This window comes from Pseudophryne corroboree, chromosome 11 (assembly GCF_028390025.1).
Source record: "Pseudophryne corroboree isolate aPseCor3 chromosome 11, aPseCor3.hap2, whole genome shotgun sequence".
Lineage (NCBI taxonomy): Eukaryota > Metazoa > Chordata > Amphibia > Anura > Myobatrachidae > Pseudophryne > Pseudophryne corroboree.
The window spans coordinates 83,761,044-83,773,832 of record NC_086454.1 but is presented as its reverse complement, the minus strand read 5'-3'; positions in this window follow the sequence as shown (position 1 = coordinate 83,773,832).

The window sequence follows — 12,789 nt, the reverse complement described above, 5'->3', positions numbered from 1 at the left end:
AACCCAAAATGTTGCTGAACTAGCTGGCGTTGTGATATGTGATTAAGAAGTTCGTTGAGTGCCATACTTTTGAAGTATATATATATATATATATATATACAGTGGTCGAAGTGGGGCAGTATGCGGTGGTCTGGTATACCGCCACTTCTTCCACTGACCCAGAAATGAGGAAATTAAAGTGCAGCAGGAGGCGAGGGAAGTGGCCATCCTGCTGCACATGTTGCTCCCCATCCCTGCGCAGCGGCCGGCGGCTGTGTAGTGCGCTGTACTAGCTCACAGCCGCTCACTTCCGCCAACCACCCACCGCATGCCGCTCACCGCCGCCAGCCACCCGCCGCTCACCCGCAACAAATGAGGCAATGTTCCCCCGCTGTCACCTCTCTCCCTGTCGTTACCGTCCCTGTCCCTACTGTCACTCTCTCTCTCCCAGCTGTCACTGTCGTCACTCTCTCTCTCTCCCTGCTGTCACTGTTGTCACTCTCTCCCCCTGTCATCACTCTCTCTCTCCCTGCTGTCACTGTCGTCACTCTCTCTCCCTGTCGTCACTCTCTCTCCCTATCATCACTCTCTCTCCCTGTCGTCACTCTCTCTCTCCCTGTCGTCACTCTCTCTCTCTCCCTGTCGTCACTCTCTCTCCCTGTCGTCACTCTCTCTCTCTCCCTGTCGTCACTCTCTCTCTCTCCCTGTCGTCACTCTGGCTGTCCCTGCTGTCACAATTTCAGCTCATTCAGTGTGCTACAAGGTGACTGTCGGCTCATTCAGTGTGCTACAATGTGAATTTTGGCTCATTCAGTGTGCTACAATGTGAGTTTCGGCTCATTCAGTGTGCTACAATGTGAATTTCGGCTCTTCAGTGTGCTACAATGTGAATTTCGGCTCATGCAGTGTGCTATAATGTGACTGTCGGCTCATTCAGTGTGCTACAATGTGACTGTCGGCTCATTCAGTGTGCTACAATTTGACTGTCGGCTCATTCAGTGTGCTACAATGTGACTGTCGGCTCATTCAGTGTGCTACAATTTGACTGTCGGCTCATTCAGTGTGCTACAATGTGACTGTCGGCTCATTCAGTGTGCTACAATTTGACTGTCGGCTCATTCAGTGTGCTACAATGTGAATTTTGGCTCATTCAGTGTGCTACAATGTGAATTTTGGCTCTTCAGTGTGCTACAATGTGAATGTCGGCTCATTCAGTGTGCTACAATGTGAATTTCGGCTCATTCAGTGTGCTACAATGTGAATTTCGGCTCATTCAGTGTGCTACAATGTGAATTTCGGCTCATTCAGTGTGCTATAATGTGAATTTCGGCTCATTCAGTGTGCTATAATGTGAATTTCGGCTCATTCAGTGCGCTACAATGTGAATTTTGGCTCATTCAGTGTGCTACAATGTGAATGTCGGCTCATTCAGTGTGCTACAATGTGAATTTCGGCTCATTCAGTGTGCTACAATGTAAATTTTGGCTCATTCAGTGTGCTACAATGTGAATTTCGGCTCATTCAGTGTGCTACAATGTGAATTTCGGCTCATTCAGTGTGCTACAATGTGAATTTCGGCTCATTCAGTGTGCTACAATGTGAATTTCGGCTCATTCAGTGTGCTACAATGTGAATTTTGGCTCGTACCATGTGCTATAATGTAAAATTCAGCTCGTACCATGTGCTATAAGGTGAAAGGGGCACCAGTACTAGATAGTATAAGGGGTTCTACTACACTGGACACGCCCCTTTTGTGTGACCGCGCGCCGAAGGCGCATAATTGTGACCTTGACTTTTGCATACCCCCACTTCAAAATTTCCACTTCGACCACTGTGTATATATATATACACGCACACACACACATGTGCGTGCATCAAAGGAAACCCCCTTCCGAATCCTGCTTTTGCCCCTGCGGGGGGTAGTTGCTGGTGGGGGGGCCCCCTGTCTTGGGTGCCCTGGGCCCCCCAAGGGCTTAATCCGGCCCTGCCTCCAGCAGGTGATAATCAAGGTTCTCCTCCTTCAACAGGGACGGGGTTACTATTCCACAATGTTTGTGGTACCGAAACCAGACGGATCGGTGATACCCATTCTAAATTTAAAATCCTTGAACACTTATATAAGGAAGTTCAAGTTCAAAATGGAATCGCTCAGGGCGGTTATTGCAAGCCTGGAAGAGGGGGATTTTATGGTGTCGCTGGACATCAAGGATGCTTACCTGCATGTCCCCATTTACCCACCTCACCAGGAGTACCTCAGGTTTGTGGTACAGGACTGTCATTACCAATTCCAGACGTTGCCGTTTGGTCTGTCCACGGCACCGAGGGTATTTACCAAGGTAATGGCCGAAATGATGATACTCCATCGGAAGAAGGGAGTTATAATTATCCCGTACTTGGACGATCTCCTTATAAAGGCGAGGTCCAAGGAGCAGTTGTTAGTCAGCGCAGCACTATCTCGGGAAGTGTTGCAACAGCACGGCTGGATTCTGAATATCCCGAAGTCGCAGCTGATTCCTGCGACGCGTCTGCTGTTCTTGGGCATGCTTCTGGACACAGAACAGAAGAAGGTGTTTCTCCCCGGGGAGAAGGCCCAGGAATTGTCATCTCTGGTCAGGGACCTCCTGAAACCAAAACAGGTGTCGGTGCATCAGTGCACGCGGGTCCTGGGAAAGATGGTGGCTTCTTACGAAGCAATTCCCTTCGGCAGATTCCATGCAAGGATTTTTCAGTGGGATCTGTTAGACAAATGGTCCGGATCGCATCTTCAGATGCATCGGTTGATCACCCTGTCCCCGAGGGCCAGGGTGTCTCTGCTGTGGTGGCTGCAGAGTGCTCATCTTCTCGAGGGCCGCAGATTCGGCATACAGGACTGGGTCCTGGTGACCATGGATGCAAGCCTCCGAGGATGGGGGGCAGTCACTCAGGGAAGGAACTTCCAAGGACAGTGGTCAAGTCAGGAGACTTCCCTACACATAAATATACTGGAACCAAGGGCCATTTACAATGCCCTGAGTCAAGCAGAGCCCCTGCTTCAAAACCAACCGGTACTGATTCAGTCAGACAACATCACGGCGGTCGCCCATGTAAACCGCCAGGGCGGCACAAGAAGCAGGGATTCTTCGATGGGCGGAAAATCACGTCCTAGCACTGTCAGCAGTGTTCATTCCGGGAGTGGACAACTGGGAAGCAGACTTCCTCAGCAGGCACGACCTCCACCCGGGAGAGTGGGGACTTCATCCAGAAGTCTTCACGCTGATTGTAAATCATTGGGAACGGCCACAGGTGGACATGATGGCATCCCGCCTCAACAAAAAGCTAAAAAGATATTGCGCCAGGTCAAGGGACCCTCAGGCGATAGCTGTGGACGCCCTAGTGACACCGTGGGTGTACCAGTCGGTTTATGTGTTCCCTCCTCTTCCTCTCATACCCAAGGCTCTGAGGATAATAAGAAAGAGAGGAGTAAGAACTATACTCATCGTTCCGGATTGGCCAAGAAGAACTTGGTACCCAGAACTACAAGACATGATCTCAGAGGACCCATGGCCTCTGCCTCTCAGACAGGACCTGTTAAAGCAGGGGCCCTCTCTGTTCCAAGACTTACCGCGGCTGCGTTTGACGGCATGGCGATTGAACGCCGGATCCTAACGGAAAAGGGCATTCCAGATGAAGTGATTCCTACGCTGATAAAAGCTAGGAAGGATGTGACAGCAAAACATTATCACCGCATTTGGCGGAAATATGTTGCTTGGTGTGAGGCCAGGAAGGCCCCAACAGAGGAATTCCAGCTGGGACGATTTCTGCACTTCCTACAGTCAGGGGTGACTATGGGCCTAAAATTGGGGTCCATAAAGGTCCAGATTTCGGCCCTATCTATTTTCTTTCAAAAAGGACTGGCTTCTCTGCCTGAAGTTCAGACGTTTGTTAAGGGAGTGCTGCATATTCAGCCCCCTTTTGTGCCTCCAGTGGCACCTTGGGATCTCATCGTTGTGTTGGATTTCCTGAAATCACATTGGTTTGAGCCACTTAAGACCGTGGAGTTAAAGTATCTCACGTGGAAGGTGGTCATGCTGTTGGCCTTGGCCAGGCGTGTGTCAGAATTGGCGGCTTTGTCATGTAAAAGCCCATATCTGATTTTCCATATGGATAGGTGCAGAATTGAGGACTCGTCCCCAATTTCTCCCAAAGGTGGTATTAGCGTTTCATTTGAACCAACCTATTGTGGTGCCTGCGGCTACTCGGGACTTGGAGGATTCCAAGTTGCTGGACGTAGTCCGGGCCCTGAAAATTTATGTTTCCAGGACGGCTAGAGTCAGAAAAACTGACTCGCTGTTTATCCTGCATGCACCCAACAAGCTGGGTGCTCCTGCTTCAAAGCAGACTATTGCTCGCTGGATCTGTAGCACAATTCAGCTGGCACATTCTGCGGCTGGACTGCCGCATCCTAAATCAGTAAAGGCCCATTCCACAAGGAAGGTGGGCTCTTCTTGGGCGGCTGCCCGAGGGGTCTCGGCTTTACAGCTTTGCCGAGCTGCTACTTGGTCGGGTTCAAACACATTTGCAAAATTCTACAAGTTTGATACCCTGGCTGAGGAGGACCTTGAGTTTGCTCATTCGGTGCTGCAGAGTCATCTGCACTCTCCCGCCCGTTTGGGAGCTTTGGTATAATCCCCATGGTCCTTACAGAGTTCCCAGCATCCACTAGGACGTCAGAGAAAATAAGAATTTACTCACCGGTAATTCTATTTCTCTAACGTCCTAAGTGGATGCTGGGGACTCCGTCAGGACCATGGGGAATAGCGGCTCCGCAGGAGACAGGGCACAAAAATAAAGCTTTAGGATCAGGTGGTGTGTACTGGCTCCTCCCCCTATGACCCTCCTCCAAGCCTCAGTTAGGTTTTTGTGCCCGTCCGAGCAGGGTGCAATCTAGGTGGCTCTCCTAAAGAGCTGCTTAGAAAAAGTTTTTTAGGTTTTTTATTTTCAGTGAGTCCTGCTGGCAACAGGCTCACTGCATCGAGGGACTTAGGGGAGAGAATTTCAACTCACCTGCGTGCAGGATGGATTGGATTCTTAGGCTACTGGACACCATTAGCTCCAGAGGGAGTCGGAACACAGGTCTCACCCTGGGGTTCGTCCCGGAGCCGCGCCGCCGACCCCCCTTACAGATGCTGAAGATTGAAGGTCCGGAAACAGGCGGCAGAAGGCTCTTCAGTCTTCATGAAGGTAGCGCACAGCACTGCAGCTGTGCGCCATTGTTGTCACACACTTCACACCAGACGGTCACGGAGGGTGCAGGGCGCTGCTGGGGGCGCCCTGGGCAGCAATATATAATACCTTTTATGGCAAAAGAATACATCACATATAGCCATTGAGGCTATATGTATGTATTTAACCCATGCCAAATGTCTATAACTCCGGGAGAAAAGCCCGCCGGAATAGGGGGCGGGGCTTATTCTCCTCAGCACACAGCGCCATTTTCCTGCTCAGCTCCGCTGTGAGGAAGGCTCCCAGGACTCTCCCCTGCACTGCACTACAGAAACAGGGTAAAACAGAGAGGGAGGGCATATTTTGGCGATATTTTTATATATTTAAGCGGCTATAAGGAACAACACTTATATAGGGTTGTTCCCATATATATTATAGCGCTTGGGTGTGTGCTGGCAAACTCTCCCTCTGTCTCCCCAAAGGGCTAGTGGGGTCCTGTCTTCGATAAGAGCATTCCCTGTGTGTCTGCTGTGTGTCGGTACGTGTGTGTCGACATGTATGAGGACGATGTTGGCGTGGAGGCAGAGCAATTGCCGATAATGGTGATGTCACCCCCCAGGGAGTCGACACCGGAATGGATGGCTTTGTTTATGGAATTACGTGATAATGTCAGCACATTACAAAAATCAGTTGACGACATGAGACGGCCGGCAAACCAGTTAGTACCTGCCCAGGCGTCTCAGACACCGTCAGGGGCTGTAAAGCGCCCTTTACCTCAGTCGGTCGACACAGACCCAGACACAGACACTGAATCTAGTGTCGACGGTGATGAAACAAACGTATTTTCAAGTAGGGCCACACGTTATATGATCACGGCAATGAAGGAGGCTTTGCATATCTCTGATACTACAAGTACCACAAAAAGGGGTATTATGTGGGGGGTGAAAAAACTACCTGTAGTTTTTCCTGAATCAGAGGAATTAAATGATGTATGTGATGAAGCGTGGGTTAACCCAGATAGAAAAATGCTAATTTCCAAAAAGTTATTAGCATTATACCCTTTCCCGCCAGAGGTTAGGGCGCGCTGGGAAACACCCCCTAGGGTGGATAAGGCGCTCACACGCTTATCAAAACAAGTGGCGTTACCGTCTCCTGATACGGCCGCCCTCAAGGATCCAGCAGATAGGAGGCTGGAAACTACCTTAAAAAGTATATACACACATACTGGGGTTATACTGCGACCAGCCATCGCCTCAGCCTGGATGTGCAGTGCTGGGGTCGTCTGGTTGGATTCCCTGACTGAAAATATTGATACCCTGGATAGGGACAGTATTTTATTGACTATAGAGCAATTAAAGGATGCTTTCCTTTATATGCGAGATGCGCAGAGAGATATTTGCACTCTGGCATCGAGAGTAAATGCGATGTCCATATCTGCCAGAAGGAGTTTATGGACGCGACAGTGGTCAGGTGATGCGGATTCCAAACGACATATGGAAGTATTGCCGTATAAAGGGGAGGAATTATTTGGCGTCGGTCTATCGGATCTGGTGGCTACGGCAACTGCCGGAAAATCCACTTTTTTACCTCAGACCCCCTCCCAACAGAAAAAGACACCGTCTTTTCAGCCGCAGTCCTTTCGTTCCTATAAGAACAAGTGGACAAAAGGACAGTCATATCTGCCTCGGGGCAGAGGAAAGGGTAAGAGAGGGCAGCAAGCAGCCCCTGCCCAGGAACAGAAGCCCTCCCAGGGTTCTGCAAAGCCCTCAGCATGACGCTGGGGCCTTACAAGCGGACTCAGGAACGGTGGGGGGTCGACTCAAGAATTTCAGCGCACAGTGGGCTTGCTCACAGGTGGACCCCTGGATTCTGCAGGTAGTATCTCAGGGTTACAGGTTGGAATTCGAGAAGTCTCCCCCTCGCCGGTTCCTAAAGTCTGCTTTGCCAACGTCTCCCTCAGACAGGGCGACGGTATTGGAAGCCATTCACAAGCTGTTTGCTCAGCAGGTGATAGTCAAGGTACCCCTCCTACAACAGGGAAAGGGGTATTACTCCACGCTATTTGTGGTACCGAAGCCGGACGGCTCGGTAAGACCTATTCTAAATCTCAAATCTTTGAACCTGTACATACAAAAATTCAAGTTCAAGATGGAGTCACTCAGAGCAGTGATAGCGAATCTGGAAGAAGGGGACTTTATGGTGTCCCTGGACATAAAGGATGCTTACCTGCATGTCCCAATTTGCCCTTCACATCAAGGGTACCTCAGGTTCGTGGTGCAAAACTGTCATTATCAGTTTCAGACGCTGCCGTTTGGATTGTCCACGGCACCTCGGGTCTTTACCAAGGTAATGGCCGAAATGATGATCCTTCTACGAAGAAGAGGCGTATTAATTATCCCTTACTTGGACGATCTCCTGATAAGGGCAAGATCCAGAGAACAGCTGGAAGACGGAGTAGCACTAACCCAACTAGTGCTGCAACAACACGGGTGGATTCTGAATTTTCCAAAATCTCAGTTGACCCCGACGACACGTCTGCTATTCCTGGGAATGATTCTGGACACGGTTCAGAAAAAGGTGTTTCTTCTGGAGGAGAAAGCCAGGGAGTTATCCGAACTTGTCAGGAACCTCCTAAAACCAGGGACAGTGTCTGTGCATCAATGCACAAGAGTCCTGGGAAAGATGGTGGCTTCTTACGAAGCGATTCCATTCGGCAGATTCCACGCACGAACTTTTCAGTGGGATCTGCTGGACAAATGGTCCGGATCGCATCTGCAGATGCATCAGCGGATAACCTTATCGCCACGGACAAGGGTGTCTCTTCTGTGGTGGTTGCAGAGTGCTCATCTGTTAGAGGGCCGCAGATTCGGCATACAGGACTGGGTCCTGGTGACCACGGATGCCAGTCTGAGAGGCTGGGGAGCGGTCACACAAGGAAGAAACTTCCAGGGAGTATGGTCAAGCCTGGAGATGTCTCTTCACATAAATATACTGGAGCTAAGAGCGATTTACAATGCTCTAAGTCTGGCAAAACCCCTGCTTCAGGGTCAGCCGGTGTTGATCCAGTCGGACAACATCACGGCAGTCGCCCACGTAAACAGACAGGGCGGCACAAGAAGCAGGACAGCAATGGCAGAAGCTGCAAGGATTCTTCGCTGGGCGGAAGATCGTGTGATAGCACTGTCAGCAGTATTCATTCCGGGAGTGGACAACTGGGAAGCAGACTTCCTCAGCAGACACGATTTACACCCGGGAGAGTGGGGACTTCATCCAGAAGTCTTCCACATGATTGTGAACCGTTGGGAAAAACCAATGGTGGATATGATGGCGTCCCGCCTCAACAAAAAACTGGACAGGTATTGCGCCAGGTCAAGAGATCCTCAGGCAATAGCTGTGGACGCTCTGGTAACACCGTGGGTGTTCCAGTCAGTGTATGTGTTCCCTCCTCTGCCTCTCATACCAAAAGTACTGAGAATTATACGGCAAAAGGGAGTAAGAACGATACTAGTGGCTCCGGATTGGCCAAGAAGAACTTGGTACCCGGAACTTCAAGAGATGCTCACGGAGGATCCGTGGCCTCTACCTCTAAGACGGGACCTGCTTCAGCAGGGACCATGTCTATTCCAAGACTTACCGCGGCTGCGTTTGACGGCATGGCGGTTGAACGCCGAATTCTAAAGGAAAAAGGCATTCCGGAAGAGGTCATTCCTACACTGGTAAAGGCCAGGAAGGAGGTGACTGCACAACATTATCACCGCATTTGGAGGAAATATGTTGCGTGGTGTGAGGCCAGGAAGGCCCCCACGGAGGAATTTCAACTGGGTCGATTCCTACATTTCCTGCAAACAGGATTGTCTATGGGCCTCAAATTGGGGTCCATTAAGGTTCAAATTTCGGCCCTGTCGATTTTCTTCCAGAAAGAATTGGCTTCAGTTCCTGAAGTCCAGACTTTTGTAAAAGGAGTACTACATATACAGCCCCCGGTTGTGCCCCCAGTGGCACCGTGGGATCTTAATGTAGTCTTGGATTTTCTCAAATCCCATTGGTTTGAGCCGCTCAAATCGGTGGAGCTGAAGTATCTCACATGGAAAGTAACCATGCTACTGGCCCTGGCTTCAGCCAGGAGAGTATCAGAATTGGCGGCTTTATCATATAAGAGCCCATATCTGATTTTCCATACGGATAGGGCAGAACTGCGGACGCGTCCTCATTTTCTGCCTAAGGTGGTGTCAGCGTTTCACCTGAACCAGCCTATTGTGGTGCCTGCGGCTACTAACGAGTTGGAGGATTCCAAGTTGTTGGACGTGGTCCGGGCATTGAAAATATATATTTCAAGAACGGCGGGAGTCAGAAAGTCTGACTCACTGCTTATATTGTATGCACCCAACAAGATGGGTGCTCCTGCTTCTAAGCAGACGATTGCTCGTTGGATTTGTAGCACAATTCAACTTGCACATTCTGTGGCAGGCTTGCCACAACCTAAATCTGTCAAGGCCCATTCCACAAGGAAAGTGGGCTCATCCTGGGCGGCTGCCCGGGGAGTCTCGGCATTACAACTCTGCCGAGCTGCTACTTGGTCAGGGACAAATACGTTTGCAAAATTCTACAAATTTGATACCCTGGCTGAGGAGGACCTTGAGTTCTCTCATTCGGTGCTGCAGAGTCATCCGCACTCTCCCGCCCGTTTGGGAGCTTTGGTATAATCCCCATGGTCCTGACGGAGTCCCCAGCATCCACTTAGGACTAGAGATGAGCGCCTGAAATTTTTCGGGTTTTGTGTTTTGGTTTTGGGTTCGGTTCCGCGGCCGTGTTTTGGGTTCGAACGCGTTTTGGCAAAACCTCACCGAATTTTTTTTGTCGGATTCGGGTGTGTTTTGGATTCGGGTGTTTTTTTCAAAAAACACTAAAAAACAGCTTAAATCATAGAATTTGGGGGTCATTTTGATCCCAAAGTATTATTAACCTCAAAAACCATAATTTACACTCATTTTCAGTCTATTCTGAATACCTCACACCTCACAATATTATTTTTAGTCCTAAAATTTGCACCGAGGTCGCTGTGTGAGTAAGATAAGCGACCCTAGTGGCCGACACAAACACCGGGCCCATCTAGGAGTGGCACTGCAGTGTCACGCAGGATGTCCCTTCCAAAAAACCCTCCCCAAACAGCACATGACGCAAAGAAAAAAAGAGGCGCAATGAGGTAGCTGTGTGAGTAAGATTAGCGACCCTAGTGGCCGACACAAACACCGGGCCCATCTAGGAGTGGCACTGCAGTGTCACGCAGGATGTCCCTTCCAAAAAACCCTCCCCAAACAGCACATGACGCAAAGAAAAAAAGAGGCGCAATGAGGTAGCTGACTGTGTGAGTAAGATTAGCGACCCTAGTGACCGACACAAACACCGGGCCCATCTAGGAGTGGCACTGCAGTGTCACGCAGGATGTCCCTTCCAAAAAACCCTCCCCAATCAGCACATGATGCAAAGAAAAAGAAAAGAAAAAAGAGGTGCAAGATGGAATTGTCCTTGGGCCCTCCCACCCACCCTTATGTTGTATAAACAAAACAGGACATGCACACTTTAACCAACCCATCATTTCAGTGACAGGGTCTGCCACACGACTGTGACTGATATGACGGGTTGGTTTGGACCCCCCCCAAAAAAGAAGCAATTAATCTCTCCTTGCACAAACTGGCTCTACAGAGGCAAGATGTCCACCTCATCTTCACCCTCCGATATATCACCGTGTACATCCCCCTCCTCACAGATTATCAATTCGTCCCCACTGGAATCCACCATCTCAGCTCCCTGTGTACTTTGTGGAGGCAATTGCTGCTGGTCAATGTCTCCGCGGAGGAATTGATTATAATTCATTTTAATGAACATCATCTTCTCCACATTTTCTGGATGTAACCTCGTACGCCGATTGCTGACAAGGTGAGCGGCGGCACTAAACACTCTTTCGGAGTACACACTTGTGGGAGGGCAACTTAGGTAGAATAAAGCCAGTTTGTGCAAGGGCCTCCAAATTGCCTCTTTTTCCTGCCAGTATAAGTACGGACTGTGTGACGTGCCTACTTGGATGCGGTCACTCATATAATCCTCCACCATTCTATCAATGTTGAGAGAATCATATGCAGTGACAGTAGACGACATGTCCGTAATCGTTGTCAGGTCCTTCAGTCCGGACCAGATGTCAGCATCAGCAGTCGCTCCAGACTGCCCTGCATCACCGCCAGCGGGTGGGCTCGGAATTCTGAGCCTTTTCCTCGCACCCCCAGTTGCGGGAGAATGTGAAGGAGGAGATGTTGACAGGTCGCGTTCCGCTTGACTTGACAATTTTGTCACCAGCAGGTCTTTCAACCCCAGCAGACCTGTGTCTGCCGGAAAGAGAGATCCAAGGTAGGCTTTAAATCTAGGATCGAGCACGGTGGCCAAAATGTAGTGCTCTGATTTCAACAGATTGACCACCCGTGAATCCTTGTTAAGCGAATTAAGGGCTGCATCCACAAGTCCCACATGCCTAGCGGAATCGCTCCCTTTTAGCTCCTTCTTCAATGCCTCCAGCTTCTTCTGCAAAAGCCTGATGAGGGGAATGACCTGACTCAGGCTGGCAGTGTCTGAACTGACTTCACGTGTGGCAAGTTCAAAGGGCATCAGAACCTTGCACAACGTTGAAATCATTCTCCACTGCACTTGAGACAGGTGCATTCCACCTACTATATCGTGCTCAATTGTATAGGCTTGAATGGCCTTTTGCTGCTCCTCCAACCTCTGAAGCATATAGAGGGTTGAATTCCACCTCGTTACCACTTCTTGCTTCAGATGATGGCAGGGCAGGTTCAGTAGTTTTTGGTGGTGCTCCAGTCTTCTGTACGTGGTGCCTGTACGCCGAAAGTGTCCCGCAATTTTTCTGGCCACCGACAGCATCTCTTGCACGCCCCTGTCGTTTTTAAAAAAATTCTGCACCACCAAATTCAAGGTATGTGCAAAACATGGGACGTGCTGGAATTTGCCCATATTTAATGCACACACAATATTGCTGGCGTTGTCCGATGCCACAAATCCACAGGAGAGTCCAATTGGGGTAAGCCATTCCGCGATGATCTTCCTCAGTTGCCGTAAGAGGTTTTCAGCTGTGTGCGTATTCTGGAAAGCGGTGATACAAAGCGTAGCCTGCCTAGGAAAGAGTTGGCGTTTGCGAGATGCTGCTACTGGTGCCGCCGCTGCTGTTCTTGCGGCGGGAGTCCATACATCTACCCAGTGGGCTGTCACAGTCATATAGTCCTGACCCTGCCCTGCTCCACTTGTCCACATGTCCGTGGTTAAGTGGACATTGGGTACAACTGCATTTTTTAGGACACTGGTGAGTCTTTTTCTGACGTCCGTGTACATTCTCGGTATCGCCTGCCTAGAGAAGTGGAACCTAGATGGTATTTGGTAACGGGGGCACACTGCCTCAATAAATTGTCTAGTTCCCTGTGAACTAACGGCGGATACCGGACGCACGTCTAACACCAACATAGTTGTCAAGGACTCAGTTATCCGCTTTGCAGTAGGATGACTGCTGTGATATTTCATCTTCCTCGCAAAGGACTGTTGAACAGT